The sequence below is a fragment of the Ceratotherium simum genome, chromosome 21 (genome assembly GCF_057802395.1).
Source record: "Ceratotherium simum simum isolate JZ-2026a chromosome 21, ASM5780239v1, whole genome shotgun sequence".
NCBI classification, from domain to species: Eukaryota; Metazoa; Chordata; class Mammalia; order Perissodactyla; family Rhinocerotidae; genus Ceratotherium; species Ceratotherium simum.
Window position 1 is genome coordinate 31915705 of NC_141920.1, and position 17962 is coordinate 31933666.

The window sequence follows — 17962 nt, forward strand, 5'->3', positions numbered from 1 at the left end:
ATGGCTTTTGAGATGAGTAGGAATTGGCTAGTTCCAGAGGGTGATGTTGGGGAGGGACAGACATTCCCAGGGGGTGGAGAATTGTGGGAGAGAGTCTTGCAGAGACAGGGAAAGAGGACGGCTGCAGACTGGACCTCAGGGAGCACCGGCATTTAGGCAACAGGTGGAAGATGAAAGATTCGATTGTAGATGCCAGGAGGCAGGGACTCTGTGGTCTTGCTCAACTCAGTGTCCCCAGCATCATGCCAGCATGTGATAAATGCTCCTGAGGTGCATGGGGAAGGAAAGAAGAAGCAGTGAAGGAGACAGAGATCAGAGAGAATCAAAGAAAAATGAGGAGCCCTCACCCTGAAGGCCGGAGGAGGAGGTTGTTAAAGGGGCGTGGACAGCTGCCACGTGAACTGGTCCGCACTGGCCTGGGTCCCATTCTGCATCCAGCCTTGCTGTCTGGGTCTGACGTTCCAGGACAGAGGGGACAGACTATTATTTCATTTGGTGGGTTTTGCCTCAGCCCTAGCTTCTGAGCAGTAGGAGCTGAAAGGCCCCGTCCCCTCCTGTCCCTCTGTCCATCTCTTTATTCCACCACCCCCTTCGCTCCCTTTTCCTCTTTGCTTCACCAGATTCCCTCATCAAGTCTCCTCTCCAGCCTCCCTCCTCCCCAGGTCCCCACTGCAAGGAGGAACATGCAGAGGCCCAGATGGCAAAGAGGCCTGGGGCAACCTAGGCTCTCTGGGACCTGGAGCAGAGCGGGAGCTGGGGGGTGGGGGTGGGAGGGATGGAGCCCCTCTTTTTTGCTCACTGCTTTGGCTTGAAAAGCTCTCCTGAGCCTTCATGAAGGGCGTGCAGCCAAAAGCCCAATGAGAAGGTAGACTCATTTCCTTATAAATTATGTGATTATGAGGGTGGGAGTTTCACGTGTGGCTTTTTGCATAATCAGGTTATGGGGTAGTTAGCCCATTAGAGGGCTCATAAAGTCTCCAGCTGCTCTGACTCACAGCATGAGACACCTGTGAGGTTAGCCAGAGGGATGGAGCTCTTAGGAGGAACCTGTTCAGCGGCCTGCCTACAAGGTGTCAGGTGGAGATACATTTCGGGCCCCAAGCGTCACAAAAACCTGGGCTTTAGCATCAGTCTGAGTTCAAGTCTTGGCCCCACCACTTGCTGGCTGTGTGACCTTGGGCAAGTAACTAACCCTCCCTGAGCCTTTGTTTTCATGCTAGCGCAATGGTTTTGAGGTGGAGGATTGGCTTGGGGAAGTGCAGCTGGCTGCCCCGACAGATCCCCGAGGAGGGCAGTGTGTGGGTGTGGCCTTAATCTCTGGAACCTAATCCTTGGCTTTCCCTCAGAAATGTAGTGGTTGGCACTTTGACAAACTGTTGGGCAATATCTACTAAACTCACTGCGATAGTTTCCTAGGACACCTGTAACGAAGTGCCACAAACGAGGTGGCTTAAAACAACAGAAATTTATTCTCTCACAGTTTTGGAAGCTAGAAGTCTGAAATCAAGGTCACCAGGGCCATGCTCTCCGCAAGGCTCTAGGGTGTGTCCTCCTGTGGGGTTCACCATTGCCCCCATCAAAGGTGCTAACTTTTCTGTGGAGGCCGGGGCAGGGCACAAGAACGCATTTGTCAGTCCTGATGACATATGGGAGACTTGGGAGCCCTCACTGCAGGAAGAAAGGAGGGAACATTATGGAGCCTAAGCTAATTGGGAAGGATATTTGGGGGTCCTTACATCCTCTCCTGTCCCCTTGAGATGGCCCTGGGTCCTCAGCATCCTGGTGAGATCACCAGGAGTGGGCAGGAATAGTGGTCTCTGGCAAGTGCTGCCCCTTCTGGATCTCTTGCTCTCTGTCCCAGGGGCTTACCTCTCTGCCATGTCCCCACCACCTTAGGCAGGGCTGGTGGGGACTGGTGGGAGGTGCCTGGGGAGCGGGGTGCCTGCCTGAAGGGGCTGCTTGGGGAGCTGACTCAGTGGATGCCAGGCAGGCTGGAGAGTGGGGCTCTGTCTTGATTCCCAAGAATTCAGCCTCGGAACAAGTGGGGATTTAGAGTGTCGTGAACTTGGTGCATAGGGACATGCCTCTGGGGCAATGCCATTGAGCCCACCTCCTCCTCTCCTTTCTGTCTGTGTTAGTCATGGTTCTCCAGAGAAATAGAACCAATAGGATATGTGTGTGTGTGAGAGAAAGGGAGGGAGAAAAAGATATTTATTTTAAGGAATTGGCTCACATAATTATGGAGGCTGGTAAATTCAAAATCTGCAGAGTGGGCCACCAAGCTGGCGACCCAGGGAAGATCTGATGTTGCAGTTCAAGTCCAAAGGCTATCTGCTGGCATAAATTCCTCTTACTCCAAGGAGGGTCAATCTTTTGTTCTCTTCAGGCCTTCACCTGACTGGATGAGGCCCATCCACATTATGGAGGGCAGTCTGCTTTACTCAAAGCCCACTGATTTGAATGTTAATCTCACTCAAAAGCACCCTCACAGAAATTATCCAGAATAATGTCTGACCAACTATCTGGGCACCCCATGGCCTAGCTAAAGTGACACACAAAATTAAGCTCTTTACTAAAATGACTTCAACCAGCAGTAGGAATGGGAGCTCCCAGTCAATGAGGACTTACCTTGTGTTGGGGGCTTTTTGCGTACTTCCCAACACACCTGTGTGGTAAGCCTTATGTTTATTTCACAGAGGGGTCAACTGAATCTTGCTCAGTGTGATAGCCGATGTTGGTGCCCAACCTGGATCTCTTTTCCCAGCCAGTGACCCCTCCCCTAGGGGCTCCAGTGCTGTAGCTAAAAGCTTGCGTCTGAGACTGGAGGATCCTTCTCTGGAGGATTGCCCATGCTGATGCCCTTGTCCAGAACCTCCTGGGAACTTACATCTCCCCTCTCCCTTCCCCCACTTCCTATTCTCTAGGGTGGACAATGACTGATTGACACATGGGGACAAAAGCCTGCCCTGCTTAACTCAAGGGGGGACAACTCTGGACCATTCACTCGCTCAGAGCTCATGGGAGTAGGCTGAGGGTAGACTCTGCTCAGACCCCACCCTTGCTGAGCATCTTCCCTGCCCTGTCCTGCTTCCCTCCTTTCCCTTCTCCTGAGATCATTTCCTCAGTAAATCATGTGCTCACGGATCCTCATCTCGGGCTCTTATTCTAGAAAAAGGGATCTAAGACACCTGTTGATGAGGAATTTAAAGCCAGATCTAGCTGACTTCAAAGTTGGCCCCCTGAACCCCTGTGTTCGTAGCTGAGAGTGGTGAGCTGGCAGGCATGAACACATCCTTGGGGTAGGAGGGTCTTGGCTGAGGAGAGAGGAGAGCCCCAGACTTTAGGAAGGTCTTGGTGGCTTTGTCACTCCTTCCCTCACTTGCTCGCCCCTTGCTGCTGTCTCATTCCACAAAACACAGCAGCAGCAACAAACTACCCAGTTAGGTACCTCCTTAGGGGCAGGGAGGGGCAAGCTGACAGCTATGCTTGTGGATGTGGAGACTGTGGGTCTGTGAGTCCCATGCCCAAGGCTTCTCGGAGCAGAGAGTTGCAACTTTCAGGAGCAGGAGGCCAGATGTGCTGCAACAAGAATGTACTCGAAATCATGAGCTGCTCCTTGGGAGAGAGCATGAGCTAAAACGCGGCAGGGAGGCCACCTGGTGAGCAGGCTCCAGGCCTAGGTTGTGGTCTGAGGCCCCCATTTGCAGCCCCCTGCCTATGGGAGGCTGAGTCACCACCCTGGGAAGGCTTCTGCTGGATTTTTCCATAACTTGGAGGTCTGGAAATGTCCCAGCCACACCTGGTCCAGTTAGAATTTCGCCTCTGGCTTTCCCAGGAGGCCCCCAGCCCTCTCTGCGAGACAGCTGCTCAAGGACAGCAAATAAGTGAGAGCTAGCACTCCCAGGTGGGGATGAGAGAGTTTGGACCTGAGACATGGAGCCAGAGCCTGGCAGAGGAATTGCTAGGGGTGGCTGTGGGTTGGGGGAAGGGCTCTTTACTGGCACCCAAAGAGCCTTCTACTCCATCTGGCTGGAGATGACAACAAAGTGGTATCAGTAGGCAGAAAGTTTCTTATCATAACAGAAAGAAGAGTGCTGGGCTGTTCTCTTTGGTTAAAGGCCTTTACTACTGTCTTCTCTATGAAAGGATATGGGGGGGCGGGGGGAGTTGGTGTCAGGTAGACCTGATCACAAAACTCTGTCCTATCCTTATACATTCTGTGATGCATGGAAAAATCATTTAATATTTCAGAGCCTCAGTTTCCTCATCCAGAAGATGGGCAGCCATGCTTAGCATACAGTCTTGCTGTCTGGGATGCGGCCAGTCAGATGAAGGAAGTAGCTCAGCAAGAGGCAGAAATAGCCTTGGTGGACTAGGAATGTGAAAGAAAAATTTAGCCAACTTCAACAGGAATGGGCTAATTTACTTCTAGAGCCAGGGTGGTGGACATAAGGCCACCCTCACCCATTCTAGTGCTCAAGGCAGACATCACTAATTATATCTGCGTATTCTAACCCTGGATAAAGCCTCCAGGTAGCTTCTATTAATTGATCAGAGGTGGCACTTGAGATGAAATCTATGTGTTATCCCTGCCCTTAGGTCAACACGGCCTTGACAGCAGCATGGAGGAGTCCCTGAGTATGTGAAGAGGAAATTAAAGGAAAGAAAATTTACCTTTTAGGCATCTTCGAGCTTGAATGTCTGGGGATGGAGAAGGTTTCTGATTGAGCAGCCCAAAGGTTCTGTCAATTTTCAGGCAGCTTGAGCTATTGACCAGAGGTCAGGCTTGGTGTGGACCTTCCAGGTGACCACTAGCTTGGCAGGGCTGGCCTCGCCAACCATGAATTCTTAGGCTGCTTCCCCCTAGGAGCAGACCCTGAGACAAAGATTCAAGTGCATAGCTTCTTTGTGAAGGGATCCCAGGGCCTCCAGTAGGAGACTCAGGAAGTCGACAGGAAAGAAAAGGAAGTCAACGTAAAGTGCATTTCAAAGTAGGTTATCACTGTGGGTGGCTGGAGCTTAATCCTGCTGAGGAAGTCTGAGACAGTGCAGAACACACATCTGAGTTATGACATGTGAGGGGCGAGGGAGCTAGGGTATTTATACACTAACTCCCATCAGTCATTAGTTGAGGGCTACTGGGGTAGGATGCTAACTCCCTGGTTACAGACGGTCAGAATGGGGTCAAGTGGCCAGAGAAAGCTCTCAGGCAAAAAATCACAGGTACTGGCAGGTGGGAGTGGTAAAAGCCCAAAGCAGTATCTGCTATTCATGTGGTCCTCAAATCCTCAGGAGCTTAAGTGAGTCTGGTCACTGAAAATCAGAGCAGCCTAACTTTTCCCAATGTGGGGTTCTCTTTAAAATGCCAGTAGCCTCACTGTGTCCCATTCTGTCCCATCCCTAAGGGCATAGAATGTATAGTCTCTGTTCTGGACTAAATGACCAGAACTCTAATGATTAAAATGGTAAACATTTATTTCACACTTACTATAGATCAGGTGCTCTGGTAATTGCTTTATAAGCATGATCTCATTTAATTTTCATAGCAACCCTGTGAAAAAGGTGCTATTATTATTTCCAAAGTTCAGAGAGGTTAAGTAGTTCGCCCAAGGTTACACAGACAGTGTTGTGGACTGAATGTTTGTGTCCCTCCAAAATTCACATGTTGAAACCCTAATCCCCTATGTGAAGGTGTTATGAGGTGGAGTCTTTGGAAGGTGATTAGGTCATGAGGGTGGAGCCCTCATAAATGGGATTAGTGTCCTCATAAGAAGAGAAACAAGAGAAATTGCTTTCTCTCTCTGCTGTCCACTATGTGAGGATACAACAAGAAGATGGCCATCTGCAAATGAGAAAGGGGGCTCTCACCAGACACTGAATCTGCCAGCACCTTGATCTTGGACGTCCAAGCCTCTAGAACCGTGAGAAATAAATGTTTGTTGTTTAAGCCGCCCTGTCTATGGTAATTTGTCATAGCAGCCCGAACTGACTAAGACAGACCATGCCCAGGCATGTCTGTTGTCACTGCCTTCTCTCACAACCATGGCAGACATTGCTAATTCATCACCTAACTCTTTCCGACAAGGCCTTGTAAACCCTCTCAAGAGAGTGAGTGTTCTGGTTAGCCCCTGTAACATAAAAGGCATAATCTCAGAATAATCTCTAGAAGCACTTAGCATGAGACCTGGCACACAATAAGTGTGCAATAAATGGAAGCTGTTAGTACCATTATCATTGCTGCTTAGAGATGAAACCCGGTGGCCAAACCTGCCCTGACCCTGAGAGAAATAGGCTTTGTCAGATTCATTCCTCTGCAGCAGCTATAAAGAGCAGGGAGTAGAGGGAAAGGGCCGTGAGAAGCTAGAAGTTGGGGTAATTTGGGAGGGGGTGGTTTGGAGCCTGGGATTGTTCCAGGAAGGAGGCCCGAGTGATGTGAGTCAGGAGTATTCGTGGGAGATTCATGCCCAGGAGAAAGCAGCAAGAGAGGAGAGAGCGTGAGAGGCGCTAAAATTTCCCCTGTTCCTCATCCTCTGCTAGTGGGTCCTTGTCACCAGAAAGGGCATGTCTAGCCTCACACTCCTTCTCCTCATTTGACCTTCCTACTTTCTGTTCCCTTCTGGTACCCACTCAGAATCAGAGACGAGGACTCACCTCCAGGGCACCCAATGGCTTATTCCCATGTTTCTCTCTGGTTTAGATGCCAGTGAGAGAGGGGATCTTGTGGAAAAAAGGGCCAGAGGCTATCCTCAAAGCAGCCCCTGAGTGGTTGAGGAATTTGCTTGAAAATCTGGGGTTTGGCAGATTCTATGCCAGGATCACCATTGCTCTATGTAGCAGAGTGATTGCAAAAAAGGCCCCAATTCTCCATCTCTCCCTGAATCCACACCCTTTACAATGTGATCTCATATCTCCTCCCATTGAGAGGTGGACTCTGTTTCTCCACCCCTTGAATCTGGTCTGGACTTGTGACTTGCTCTGGCCAATGGAACGGGGGGAAGCCTAGGCCTCAAACGGCCTTGCCTACGTCTTCTTGCTCTCTTGAATGCTACCACGACCATGTGAACAAGCTCAGACTAGTTTGCTAGAGGATAAGAGACCACGTGGAGCAGAGACAAGCTTCCTACCTGAGCCTGTCTTACACCAGCCACTAGCTGGTACTCAAGTATGTCAGAGAACACAGCCAAGATCAGCAAAGACACCTACTGACCCATAGCTGACCATAGATGCAAGAGTGATCACAGACAACACAAGGAGAACTGCCCAGATGATGTGTAGACTCATGAACAATAATGTGTTTATTTTTTTAAGCCACTGAGTTTTGGGGGGGATTTGTTACACTGTAGGAGCTAACTGATACACCCAAAACCCAGGGGTTGCTCAATATGGCGCAACACGTTATAGCAGTGTCCAGCCTGACCAAGGCTTCTGCAGAAGATCCCTCATGGCCACAGCCAGCTCTTGCTTTGGCTTTGTCCCTGTCAGTGGGACTGCCCCAGCACTCTCCCATCTTTATCCTGCGTTTCTTTTTTTTTTTTTTAATTTTTTATTTACTTTTTTTCCCAAAGCCCCAGTAGATAGTTGTATGTCATAGTTGCACATCCTTCTAGTTGCTGTATATAGGATGCGGCCTCAACATGACCGGAGAAGCTGTGCGCTGGTGTGCGCCCGGGATCTGAACCTGGGCTGCCAGTAGCAGAGCGCACGCACTTCACCGCTAAGCCAAGGGGCCGGCCCTCCTACGTTTCTTTTCGAGGAGGCTAATCTGTGTGTACATGTGGTTTGTGTGTGTGCACACGTATGCATGCACCTGTGAGCTCTAAGGCGCATTTCACGTCTTGGGTTCAGTCTCCTCCTCTTGCTGAGGACTCCCTGAGGCCCAGGCTGTGCTTTGTTCTTAGGAGACATTCCCTACGCAGGGTCCTGGGCCCCTTACTCCTTGAAAACTGCTCCTGCTTAAGGCTCAGCCTAGGTTGTGGAGATGCAGCTCTATGGGGTTCAGGTCAACCCCGAAAACTTCCCCGCCTTGCTCTTAAGTCCAGTAAGACTGGTGCACCACAGCCCTCACCTACAGAGCTGAAACTAAAATCCCTGGCTTGGCCGGCTTGCCCTGTAGCTGCCCTCAGCGGCTCCCTCACCCTTCCAGGGGCATTCCCTGCCCTATGGCTTTCCCCTCATGAACTGGGCTAGTCATGGAACAAGCTCCCTCTGGCTGTCTGATCACAGGTGTGGCAGGATTTGATGAACCAAAGTGACTTATGACACCACCCAGATCTCTCTGACACTCAGCCCTGGGCTCTTTGCACACACCATTTACCAGCCAGGGCATTTGGTCTCAAACCTCAGAAATGGCCCTGAGTGGCCTGAGCAGAGGAGGAATTTATTAGAAGATTACAGGGTGACTCACAGGATTGATCAGAAGGACTGACCATGAGAGGAATGTGGCTGGGCGCTGCTGCTGCTTGGCATCACTGTCTTTGACTGTGGCCATGTTCTGAACTGTTCTGCTTTCTGTGGCCTCACCCCAGACTCAGAGCTCGGGAAAATATTCCTGAGAGCTGAGCTTGGTTCTGGGCCTGCACCCTCGTCACCAGAGAAAGCAAGTCCACAATCCTGGGTTCCTCTGAATGTAAGGAGGGGTTTCAGATGTTGGGCGGTGAAAAGAAAGGACATAAGTACCTCCACACCACTCCATCCTTTTAGGATCTGTTATAAGGAGCTGAATGCTCCAAATAGAGCCCAATTCCAACAGTCATTTTCTTTTCATTGTGCTTTTTTAAAAAAATTGAAGTTTAATTTACACACAGTAAAATCCATACATCTTAAGGATTCAGTTCAATGAATTTTTTTTTAACTCGTTTCTATACTTGTGTAACCACCACCCAGATGAAAATATAGAACATTTCCATCACCCCAGAAAGGTCTTTGTGCCCCTCCTGGTCAATCCCATCCCCCTCCCCAGAGGAAATGATTTTGGCTTAGGTTTTCCTGTTCTTGAACTTCAGATAAAAAGAATAATACAGTTTATATTCTTTTGTGTAAGATTTCTCATGCTTAGCATAATGCATTTGAGATTCATCCAGGTTGTTGTACATATTTGTCTTCTCCATAGTACTCCATTGTATGGAAAGGCCATAATTTGCTTATCCATTCTCTTGTTGATGGACATTTGAGTTGTCTCTAGTTTTTGGTTCTTATGAATAAAACTATGAGCATTTATGTATAAGTCTTTCTGTGGTCAAGCCTCATTTTCCCCCAGGAAGTGGGTTTTTGATTTGCTGTCCTGCCCCACTGGAAAACTTCTGTGCCAAGTTAGCCACAGACCTCAGCGAGAAAGACAGACAAGTTGAGTTTCCCTTATGAAGCCACAATTCATATCCAAGATGGAACTTCTCATCTATCTCTCTAAACCTGCTCCTTCTGCAGTCTCCCCATCTCACTGTGCGGACTAGTTGCTCAGGCCAGAAACCTTGACTCCTCTCTTTGCTCACATCCTTCATACAAGCCATCGGCAACCCCATCATATCTGCCTTCAAAACACCTGACCACTCATTTCTTCTATGGCTACGGGCTGGGCTGGACCACTGTCACCTGACACCTGGATCACTGCAGTATCCTCTCCTCTGCTTCAACCTTTGTTTCTCTCCCTGACCTGGAACCCCGCCTCTGGGTGATTCTCACTGCAGTAGCCAGAGCAACCCTTCAGAGGCTAAGGGAGACCAGGTTCCATCTTTGCTTGAAACCCTCCCAAACCCACTCCACTCTAAGCAAAAGCCATAGTCCTTACCATGTCTACAAAGCCCTATATGATCTCCCCTGCTACTTCTATCACCCCCCATTCCCTTTCTCCTCTTTGGTCGCACTGTGCTTGTTCCTTTAATATACTAAGGATGCTCCTGCCTCTGAACTTTTGCACTGGCTGTTCCTCCTGGAACAGAGATCCACATGGCTTCCTCCTTTACCTTCCTTCAGGCCTACCAACTTTACCAGCTCTATTTTTCTCTACAGCACTTACCATCATCTGACACAATCTATTTACTGGTTGATGTGTTTGTTGTCTATCTGTCTGCCCCATCAGCATGTCAGCTCCATGAGGGCAGGGACCTCTTTAGTTTGCACTTGTGTCTCCAGTGTCTGAACAGCATCTGCTATGTCATAGGCATCAAATAAGAGACACAGAGGGGCCTAGAGCACCCATAAAATGGAGAATCTTCCAACTTGAGCTCACTATTTGGGTGTTGGATTCTTTAAGAGACTGCCAAGAGCATCCTTTGGTCTCTCTCTGCCCCTCAGAGATTCACCTCATTTTGGCCCAAGTCCCCAATCTCACAGCCTATGTGAGTTCAGTGCAGGCTTGGGGATTGGAAGAGGCTCTGGGAGATGGTGAGATGGAGCCAGGCATGGGAGGTAGGGGTTTGGGTAGGCAGAGGACAGAAGGACAGCATGGGTTGGCTTGGGGTAGTGCTGCTTAGGTGAGATACGAGGGGCCAGCACGTTGGACAGAGTCTCCGAAGAGCTGCCCCCCAGGAGAGCTACCATCACCACTCCCTCCTGTGCTGACAGGCAGACCTTTGGGGGAGAGGTCCCAGCGCCTCCCACCCATGGTTGTTCTCCCAATATCCATCACCAACCCCAGCCTGGACTTTGTTATTCTTAGATTGCTTTTTCCTTAGCACTGGAGCAAATCTGTAGAAGGAAACTTGCAAGCCTACAATATCTCTGGATAGGTAAGAATGAAGCAGCTATAACTAAACCAACCTCTGGAGAGACAGGAGTGAAGCTGACCTGCCTAAACAAAGGGAGGTCTGACCTCTGCCAGGGTGTTCTGAGAGTCAACGGGTCCATCCCCTGTCTTCAGGCACAGACCTGACCACACCCAGGCCATTGACACCAGGTCCATGACACATCATGCTGGGTTTTGAAAGATGCCAGAGAAGCTTCCTAACCTCCTTGGCTATTCCCATTATAGCTGCCCCCACCCACTCCCCCCTGCCCTTGGTGTATGTTGCAGGGAAGTTCTTCCTTAAGTCCAAGCTGTGACTCAAAAGATTTTGCTACCCAGCAGGAGAAGGAGAGGCTAACACTGGTGCACAGTGTTCAAATTGGACTGGGCAGGTCATTTGGGATAGGCCTGAGAGATATAGTCATAGGGGTCATGGGAATGATGACAAGTGGAAAACAGGGTACCCCAGAACCTTCTCAACCTGTAATAGGTAGGATGACAGGTGGGCAGGCAGCTGGCTGCAGAGGCCTCTATCTTGGCCCTATGCTCTGCACTGCCTGTGATCTGGGTTCCCCTGAGCCCCAGGGATGTTGTCCTTTTGGAGAATGGCTGGGTTCCAACCCACAGGGACTTCCTCCAAACCCTCCCTGACCTTTTCCAGAGTCCTGTCTGGGTCCCCCAAAGGAGAGTCCTCACTGCGGACGGCAAGCTCTCCTGGGGTTTGGCTTCTCAGGTTTCCCCCCAGCTCAGGGCTCTTGTCTCAGGTCATGTGGGGCTGAGCTGGTCTAGTCTGGGCAATCCCTTCCATGCACATAGAACAAGAGTCTTAACCTTGTTTGGGCCATGGACCCCTTTGACCTGCTGGTGAGGTCCACGGAGCTCTTTTCTGAATAATGCTCTTAAACGCATAAAATAAAACACACTGGATAACAAAAGAAACCAATTACATTGAAATGCAGATATCAACATATTTTAAAATACCATGTAATAATGTATGTGTTTCTTTTTAACACATTAAAGAAGAAAATTTAGCAGTGAATCTGCTATCTAGCGTAATCTCATAAATGATATTTTAAGGTATCTACAGTGACCGCAATGTGTTAGGGAAATATCTGTGATTTCTATTGGTGACAGTCTTAGGTCCTGCTAACATTAGTGTGGTTTGTGGCCCACATTCATAATGTAAGGAAATATCATATTTCAATAGAGGTTAGTGAAAATAATTTTATTCCTACCCAAGTTAGTGGACCCCAGGATAAGAAAGCTGCCTTTGACCTTTCACTTTCATTGTCTTCTGGGGCTAGAATGAGGACATGATGGCGGTGGAGGGGTAGGCAAAGCAAGATGTCAGGCCCTGATTTCTCACTTGTAAAATCTATTTTATTTATTTACTTATTTATTTATTTTTTGGTGAGAAAGAGTGGCCCTGAGCTAACATCTGTTGCCAATCTTCCTCTTTTTGCTTGAGGAAGTTTGTCCGCGAGCTAACATCCGTGCCAATCTTCTCTATTTTGTACGTGGGACACTGCCACAGCGTGGCTTGATGAGCGTGTATAGATCTGTGCCCAGGATCTGAACCCACGAACCCCAAGAGCCCATGAACTTAAGCACTATGTCACCGGGCCAGCCCAAAATATATTTATTTTAAATTAAACAAGAAGACGTTAGCGTTGTTCGTTAAAAATTCAGGTAATACAGATAAAGGGAACTCTTATTTATCCCCCAAACCCTCTTCCCTCTCCAGAGGCAACCCCTGTTGTTAGTTTGGTATATATATGTATTTAAAATTACAAAGTAATACTTGAATATATTTGCCCTGAAGAAAATCAGATTTTTAAAAACTTTCACATACAGTACATATAGAAACAATTTTATGTGTTGTTTTTTAGCAAATGCAAGTACATTTAGCAAATGTACATACTTTCTTCAAGCTTACTTTTTTCCCTTAACAGTGTGTCTTGAGGTCCTTCCACGTCAGTACATATGGAAATCTGCATTAATTTCCAAGCATCCTGGAAGATTCCTTCTTGTAAAGTGAGAGAATCCTGCCTCAGCAGGTAGTGACCACGGAGCCTGGCCTCTCCTCTCTCCAGGTCTTGCATGCTCTGGCCTTTGCTCCTGGACTAACTGTGTTCCTGAGTCCTGATTCCTAGAGCTGCAACAGTCTGGCCAGCTCAAAAGTAACTGCCAGGGTTGGGGAAGAGGCATGCAAATAAGTCAAACAGTGGGTGGCAATCATCTGAAGCTTTGAAATATCTACCCGTCATTGCATCGATGTTAGTAATAGTCAATATGGGAAAACTGGAGACAGCCTGTGTGTACTAGTAGGGGAATGACCAAACTGTGGTTTGTCTATACTTCAAAATACTACGTGCAGTCCAGAAGAAAGATCTTGAAGACAAATTGGCGAATGAAAAAAGCATGTCGCAGAACACACTTATAGTATATAAATGTTTGCATGCAAAACAATACCAAGCATGTCTATATATGCCTAGAAAAAGTGATTGTTTCAGGGGATTGGGGATTAGAGAGGAAGGCAGCCAAAGGGACCTTAACCTTATCTGTCATGTTTTCCATTTTTTAAGTGGAGAATGTATTCTAGTAAAACTTGGATAATTAAAAATTAAATACAAAAAATTTTTAACACATCCTCACTCTCTGTGTGTTTGGATCCTCAGAGCTGTGTTGGGAGAGACGTCAATCAGTCAATCAAGCCATATGGAATGTGTATTTACTGCTTCATCAGATAGATTAGATTTGGCCACTAACAAGCTGTGTGATCTTGAATAAGTGACAACTTCTCTGACCATTCGTCCCTCATTGTCTTAGCCTGGGTTCTACTCAAGCAAAGCCTCAGACAAAGGCTTGTGAGCAGGTAGTTTGTTTGGGGATGTGATCCCCGCGAGCAGGAAGAAGGGACAGGAGGAGTGAAACAGGGAAGAGGGAAGAGCCAATACAAGATGCGTCACCACGTCAGCTGATGCTCTGTGTCTGGAGCTCAACGCCACCACAACCTTCCAAGGAGCCTTCTGAAATGTGTCTCAGGACTCTCTGCTGGAGGACAAAAGGGAGAAGCATTCATCCCTTGGCTGTTATCCTCCACTGGTCAAGGGAAGGCCCACAGACTCTTAGCTTCCCACATTTCTGGGCTGCTCTGGCATGGGGGCCGGGCAGGCTCCCTTGGGAGTCCCACTGGCCATATTGGAGAAGCCCCAAGTCAGGATGAAGGCCTGCCAGAACAGGTCAGCTCAGCACTGGCTGGAGGAAGAGGTTTGGCCAAAAGGTTTTTGAGGTGGTGTACAAAGAGTGTCCAACACTTTCATCTTTACAATGAGGAGGGTAGTCTCCACTCCACAGGGATGCTGCAAGGACTGGCTGAATTCCACACCTAGATAATGAAGGGCCTGGGGTTGGGGTTCTGAGGCCCTGGATGGGGCAAGGGCTGTGGCAGACCTGACCCCACCCCCAGAGTGTGGGGCTAAGAGAGGGCCAAGGCCTGGGGTAAGTCCAGAAGTTTGCCTAGCAAACAGCGACTCTGCCTCATTGGTTCACCTGGGCTGGCAGAGACGCCCAAGCAACACAGGAGGGAAGGCACTGGGTTCCAGGAGACAGAGAGAGAGGCGTCTGGAGGGATCCCCTGGGCCTCGGGTGAAGGGAAGGGGCTCCTAATAGGTGCCTGAGGCCCTTGCCTCTATGAAGGGAAGGAAACTGATGAGGTCACCGAGATGGAGCAGAAAAGGTGCAATGGAAATTCTAACCCACTCTGCTCAGCGTGGTGTCAGGCACCGTGCAGGTCCTGCCTGATAAAAGCGGTGTGTTCTTTTATACCGTTACTGATCGTCCACTGTGGGTCTAGCCTTGATACCTTTCAGGGATATAAATCAATTTGATAGCAGCTCTTGCCTTTTATGTAAATTATAGGCTAGACCAGGGGATCTTAATTTAATGTCCTGTTGATACAATTTAGGGGGTCTGTGAAACATAGTTGGAAAAAATTACATCTATATTTTGCTCTAAATTAAATCGAACATTTCCTTCAATTCTGGATATAGGTTAACAAATTACACAGCTGAGTCTTTATTCCCAATAGAAGCCAGAAATATGTTTGTATCACATTACAATTATAAATGTTTTGAAAGGGGACAGGCCCGTGGCTTAGAGGTTAAGTGTGCGCGCTCTGCTACTGGCGGCCCAGGTTCGGATCCTGGGTGTGCACCAACGCATTGCTTGTCTGGCCATGCTGAGGCGGCGTCCCACATACAGCAACTAGAAGGATGTGCAACTATGACATACAACTATCTACTGGGGCCTTGGGGAGAAAAAGGGGAAAAAAAGGAGAAGGATTGGCAATAGATGTTAGCTCAGAGCCGGTCTTCCGCAGCAAAAAGAGGAGGATTGGCATGAGTGTTAGCTCAGGGCTGATCTTCCTCACCAAAAATAAAATATAAAAAAAAAATAAATATTTTGAAAGATCATTTATACTTCAAAATTATGGTAGTTATTAGACCCCTCCCTGCTAGACCTTGTTATGTAATGTATCAAGGAAGAAGCACACATTATGTTACACGTTTAAAAATATTGAGATAGAGTCCCCAAAAGCAGGGATATCTAAATCAAAGAAAATAGGTATTATAATTGAATAGCTATTGCCACATTCTTTTATGAGCTTTGACAGTTTGGGATGTAGTTCTGTGTATATTTCTACCCTAGTTAAGCCAAAATAATCCTAACAAGATTGAAAATACTGATACCCTGCAAGCTGTTTGATTTGGAGCCCTGCCCTGGAAGGGCCTTGAAGCCTTGGAGGATGGCAGTTTAGGTGTGCATTTGAGCCCTGAGGCCTCTGCTACCTACAGGCTGGGAGGTCTTTTCAAGTCCTTGAACATTTCCTGGCCTTGGTGTTCCCCTCTGTAGAGCAGGGGTAGGAATTCTAACCTTGTAGGGCCGTCAGATGACAAACTGAGGCTCAGTATGTGGAAGCGTTTTGTAAACTCTTCTGGGCTGAACACTCATTACTGGTTTTATGACTTGGTTTTGTTTTTAATTTAAAAGACCTTAGCCACCTAGGGCCGGTGGCTAGGAGGGACCTAGGAGGGAGCGTGAAGGGAGAAGAGGAGACCTCAGGGTTCTGTTTGAGAGGAAAGGCTGCCGTTAGGAAGTAGGAGGAATAGAACGATCCAGAAAGAGAGAGATGGCTTGGTCTGTTCAGAGTCCCTCCAACTTGGGATGGGGGAAGGCTCAGTGTGGGACATTCACTCAGGGCTGCTCTGTGCTCACTCAGATGTTGGGCTCAGAGGGTTGGGAGTTGGAGGGGGGCGAGTGTGGTGGGAGAAAGTCCCTGCTTAGTCCCCCAACTGCAAACTCCTAGGTGGTCTGGACTGAAGTCAGGACAGTTCCCCCCTCCTCTCTCCCTCCTCCTCCCTGCCGCTTTAAAAATTCCAGTGGCGTCGCTGCTTCCAGATGTGGCCTCCAGATGTGGCCTGGAGTGATTCCAGACCGATCAAGGATGCAGAGAGCAGCCAAGCTCCTTGCTTTAACTCCTCCCTCCTTCTCCAATGGGGCCTCCCTGATGCTCTCCCTCCCCTGCCTTCCTTCCACCACCAGGTTAGGGTACCAGGTACCCAAAGGCACTGGTTGCCACGTGTTAACTGGTTGATGGATAAATAAATACCATTTATTAATAAACCTGAGCCAGACAGATGCATCTTTATTCATGTTGGAAAGAGTTTATAACTGGGGGAGTGGAGAACTCTCAAATATTTCCGTTCTGAGCAGTCCCAGCGGTTCCAGGAGGAGGAAGTGAGCTGTCTCCTTGGCTGGGGACCTGCCAGGGCACTGGGCTTGGGGCCAGCCAGGGCCTGGGCGGAGCTGCTGAAAACCTCCCCCGTAATGGGAACGGCCTGTGCCCTGGTGTCTCACCAGGAGGGAGCTCCAGTTAGGGGGAAAAGGCAGCTGTTTTATTAGTAGCTGACTGTAGAAACCAGGTGGTGCTGCTAGGAGCGAGTTCTCCGGTGCCTGGACCGGTGAGTATCAAAGTGTACCATGTGGGGCCAGCCCCGTGGCTTAGCAGTTAAGTGCCCGCGCTCCGCTGCTGGCGGCCCAGGGTTTGGATCCCGGGCCCACACCGACACACCGCTTCTCCGGTCATGCTGAGGCCACGTCCCACATACAGCAACTAGAAGGATGTGCAGCTATGACATACAACTATCTACTGGGGCTTTGGGGAAAAAAAAATAAATAAATAAAATTATACAAAGTGTACCATGTGTTTGAATTCCCTGGGGCTCTTGTTAAAATGCAGATTCTGACTCAGTCCATCTGGGGTGGGGCCTGGGATCTTGCATTTCTGACTAGCTCTCAGGTGATTCCCATGCTGCTTGAGTGTGGACCACATTTTGAGTAGGAAGGCTCTAGACTGGACAGTTAAAACATGTCTATACTTTTTGACACTTCTCTATTTTTCCTGCAGATTTTCCTGGTGTTTTTTTGTTTCTTTGTTTCGTTTTTTTAATTCAAAAAGTACCAAAGTGTAGACAGTGAAAAAACTTCTCCTATCCTTGTCCCCAGCAACCCAGTGATTCTTTCTCATGGCCAACCAGTGTTGTTGGTTTTTGTGTACATCCTTCCAGAGATATTTTATGAATATGCAAGCAAGCATATATATTCTCTTCTCTCTCCCTGCTCTGTTTTGGGTGTTACCTATGTACTGTTTTGCATTTTGCTTTTTTCATTTTGCTTTTTTCATTTAACATACCTTGGAGATCACTCCAGTTCCTTCTTTCTCATTTAAAGTTGCATAGTTTCATTATATAACTTACTGAGCAAATCCCTTGTTGATGTCCAATCTTTTGGACATCTTTTGCTCTTGCGGAATGTGGTGCAATGAATACCTTTGTGCCCTGTCATTTCCTCCAGGTATGAGTCTATCTGGAAGATAAAGGCTGCAAGTGGAAATGCAGGCTACATGCATTTGGAATTTTCGTGACTATTGTCAAGTTGACCTCCCCATAGAAGTTGTGCTAACAGTGTGAGAGGGCCCATTCCCCTTCTTCTCCCAATGCCACGTGTTAACAAATTCCTGATTTTTGCCAATTTGATATGTAAAAAATGGTAACTGCTGTTTTTGAAACTCTCTCCTCCTTTAGCTTCTATGGTTCTCTTCAACTATCTGTTTGTCAGAGAGTCACTGCAATTCATCCTCTCTGGGCCAGCCTCTTATCAGGTGCTGGGAATCCCACAGAA

At 48.3% G+C, this 17962-nt stretch overlaps 1 long non-coding RNA gene across 1 annotated transcript in view; it reads left to right on the forward strand.

Moving 5' to 3' along the window:
- Positions 1-16965, forward strand: part of LOC147914276 (uncharacterized) — a 30939-nt gene extending 13974 nt beyond the window's left edge. Inside the window, exons 2-3 of the long non-coding RNA XR_015555635.1 lie at positions 12673-12900; positions 13399-16965. This is a non-coding gene — a long non-coding RNA (uncharacterized LOC147914276). The remainder of the gene's footprint in view (positions 1-12672; positions 12901-13398) is intronic.
- The last annotated feature ends 997 nt before the right edge of the window (positions 16966-17962 follow it).